Source organism: Papaver somniferum, chromosome 9 (genome assembly GCF_003573695.1).
Source record: "Papaver somniferum cultivar HN1 chromosome 9, ASM357369v1, whole genome shotgun sequence".
Classification (NCBI taxonomy): domain Eukaryota; kingdom Viridiplantae; phylum Streptophyta; class Magnoliopsida; order Ranunculales; family Papaveraceae; genus Papaver; species Papaver somniferum.
In genome coordinates this window covers 143057593-143061797 of record NC_039366.1, presented here as the reverse complement: position 1 = coordinate 143061797, position 4205 = coordinate 143057593, and positions in this window count along the sequence as shown.

Below are 4205 nucleotides of genomic sequence, written 5' to 3'. Positions count from 1 at the left end.
CTTTCACTTTAACCAAGTTCATCTTTACCTAGTGACGAAAGTCATGACAAGTTTCAATCACTTTGGAAATTGCTTACTTTGACGAAAAATAGTTTGTGAATAACAACTATAGAATATCAACGTCCTCTAAGAATGTTCCAATGATTGAAATGAGAGTTTAGATTATATAACCATTGGAGGATATAAGCATTGTTGTGGAAACACATATATGTATAAGTCCTTATTCCTTGAACCGAAGTTTGCGAACTTTGTTGATCAAGAGAACCGGCATGGTGGCGTGAGCCAAGTCCGCGAACTGGCGGAAGTTCTCGTCCCGAGAAATTCTGGTGGAGTTTGTGAACTCCGTCCGCGAACCCAGTCCGTGAACTTGAGTAGGTTATATCTAAAAACGATGTTTGTGAACTTATTCTTATATAAACTAAGGAATGAAAATTGCAAACTGTGGCTATATAGTTCATGAACTGATACGAGTGAATCAAATCGTTTTTACTTCGATTTTGTCTTGTGTAGTTACATAAGATTTCCTTGCAATTGAACAACTCTCTAACTAGTTCATTTGAGTCACTTGAACTAGTTATGGTGAAGAAGAATATGGTTGATATGAAAGTGATCATATGGCTAACCATTTGGTTGACCATTGTTGAACCAACAAATGTACGAGTTTGGGTACGGTTACACAGGCCTAGAAACGTGCATTTCATTTGTGTGTAACAAGCTAGTTTTCGATCTAACGGTTGAAAGATATTAGCTTGAATCTAATCAGGTTTTCATCTAACGGTGAATATTGAATGCTTTGTTACCAAGCTAACATTGATTGCAAACCCTGATTTGAAAGACTATATAAGGGAGAACTCTAGCAAACTGGGAAACCTAATCCCCACACCTTCTGTGTGATACTAGTTGTGCTAAGATAGATTTGATTCTCTTATAACCTTTGGTTTCTTCTTCTAAACAAAGTTAACGACTTAAAGACTTCACTGGGATTGTGAAGCCAGACCGATACTACTTTCTTGTAGTTGTGTGATCTGATCTTGCCGTTTCCATCGTACGAGTACAATTGTAATAATCGGCTTGAGATTGATATCTCCGATAGGCAAGATACAAAAGTAATCACAAACACTTCGTCTCATCGTTTGTGATTCGACAATATATTTTTCGCTGCGTCGATTAAGATTATTGTGAGGTGATTGATAATACTAGGCTGTTCTTCGGGAATATAAGTCTGGTTTATCAATTGGTTCCTGTTCACCTTGATTTATCAAAAGACGGAACAAAACTCGTATGTATATTCTTGGAAGACGGATTTATCTATTACCGTATACTTTTCTATGTGATACAGATTTGTTTATTAAAGTCTTCGACTTTGGGTCGTAGCAACTCTTAGTTGTGGGTGAGATCAGCTAAGGGAATCAAGTACATAGTTGTTTATGGGTGAAAACTTTTTCTGCTGTTTTTGGTAAATTTGGGTGTGTGGATGAGAAACGAATCTAAACCCTAAACAAATGCACTTCACGGGAGTGCTTTTGATTCGAGAGATCAATCTATACAGTTCTGGCCTAAACCAAGAAATGGCCGTTCCAGACTTGCTTCAGTCACAAAGTGAAGGAGATGGGGTTGATCTTAGGGAGGGAAGCGAAGAAGGTGTTGAGATTGTGAAGGTGTTGGTTGTTTATGACTTGTATCAGAATGATGAACTGGCTTGCAAATGAAAGCTATCAGTTCTGGGTGTTTTCTGGATACTTTGACAACACTTGGCTTTTCTGTGTTGTTTGGAAATAGGTGAAGGACCTATTTATACAATTCATTGAGCGCAACCCTCATCTCGTAGGAAGTGGAGGAAGTTGAGTGATGGAGTAGTGGGGTCGTGTAAGTGATTGTCACATGATCACGCTTTTTCCCACTTCCCTCATCATCGTTAACCGTCCATGCCTCCTGACACGTTCTTGTAATGGGAGGGTTGCACGCCGCACGCTGTAAACCGCCAGACCAATACCCCAGTAAGTATCCCCCAGTTTGTGACATGTTTGGTGTCTCGAATGAGCAGATCGAGTCGTGGGACCCACCGCAGAAAATAGCATACGGTGCTATTAAGTTAAATAACTAAGTTATAGAATTGATATTCATGAAATATCGTGTATGCTCGATGCATGTAATGCATCGAAAACAATCAATATACACGAAGCATCGCTGTTTTAAAGATTAACTGAATAAGTCGCGGATTTAAGCGTCTTAAAATGGTAGGATATCCAACCATCTTCGAGTGATCGTTTGGAGGCCGCATGGGCAGGCCACCATCTGGTCGATCACTCACTGTGGTAGAGTGGAGGACGGTGACTACTGAGGCGCTTCATTGGTCGCCTAACTTTAAATCTAAGCCGTCTGTCCAAGCTGGCAAAGTTAGACGGACGAGATGATTTACGGCGCATGCTTGCTGCCGTTGATAGATTTTAGGGATTTAAAGAGGTGCGCAACATCCCCTTTTGCTTGATAGAATTCAATCATGGGCGCTTGTTTTTGGTGGGACCGACCAGTCATGCGTGGAGACCGCCCATTGTTGTGCATGTCTACACCTCTCGGTCCCATGAAGGTTCGATCTAGGCCACTCAATTTGACCGACAAAGATGAGTGGCCGTGATCGATTTGCGACAGAAATCCATTGCCGCAAAGGATTAAAGGTCACGCGACATGCCATCTTTAGACGCGTGTTTCGAGGCGCCTGGCCATAGTCTTCCTAGGTCGGACGGTTACACGCACAGGTGGGCCCATAGTGATCACATCAATATCCTTGGGACTTCTTGAGTCTATATCTACACCCTCCGTTTAGGCTGGCGAAGATGGATGGACGTGATCGAACTACGACAGAAGTGCATTGCCGCAAACCCTGATCAGGGTTTCGAAACAGTCACGCACACGTGACTTTGGTCAAACGATTTGGTGAGTTGTGCTTCTCCTTTGGGAAGACCGATCGTGTGGGGCCCACGTTGGGCTGATGGTGAACATATGTGCACCTTCCTGATGGTCCTAGGTGATGGTTGTGATCGATTTAAGACACTAGTGGAATTTCCACGACCATTTAAAGCATCACGCCAGCCATGTTTTGAGGAAAGGTTTAATTGCTCCATGGCTTTGCTGTGAGAAAACCGATCAGGTAGGGGAAAAGTGGGCCCGCCAACGTATGTGTTAGCGCTTCCCTGATCATTCGCGGGATGATCTAATCTGTCTAACCGGGCTGGAAAAGTTAGACGGTCGTGATGGTTTTAAGACTTCCTTGAACAGTCTTGCTCATTTGAGCCTTTCCCAAAGCAATGCGGCCATCCTTCTTCGGACCAGCGTTTGACGGGCGTTGGGAGTATAGTGTGGTGTTCAACCGGCTAGGGCATAATCTGCTGAGAGTGAACACTCAGTCGTCTTGTCATGCTAATAATGAGAGTTTGGCTAGGAACAACACAGGAAATACTAGGCAAATCATGCATTAATTAATAATGCTAAAGAATTCAAAGAATATTCGGGATTGTTGTTGCATGCACCATTCTGGGAGAATTTTGTGTATTTATTGAATTGCTTCGAATAAATAAAGTGAAGAGGTTTTCTGCGCTCATCGCTTATCAAACGGCTTTACCCTTTGCAGGATGTCAGCGCATTAAATACTGGTTTTACAATTTTAGCCCTGAACTAAAATCCACCATCAACAGTGGTATCTTGCTGGGATCAGAGACGTAGGAGCATAACTGTACCTTGGATCAGTGTGTGATTGATTGGGGTTCAACTACAGTCCAGACCGAAGTTAATTTAAAGTAGGATGGTGTCTGCGGCTTAATACAGTGTGTGTTCAATCTGGACTAGGTCCCGGAGTTTTTCTGCATTTGCGGTTTCCTCGTTAAATTCCGGTGTCTGTGTTATTTATTTTCCGCGTTATATTTTGTTATATAACTGAAATATCACATATTATGCGTTGTTCAATCAATTAGAATATCCGACCTTTTGGTTGTTGATTTAAATTAATTGACACTTGGATATTGGTCTTTGGTACCATCCAAGTTATTTCTCTAGTATTTGATAAAGACTCGCAGATTTCTATTTGCTTGAGTATATATCAAATCGAAAGATTGAGATATAAACTCTTTGGTATACTTTTTATCTAGATTGAGTCTGACTGTCTAGTTGATTCTCTAGAAAGTATATTGGAGTTTGTCCATACAGATTGC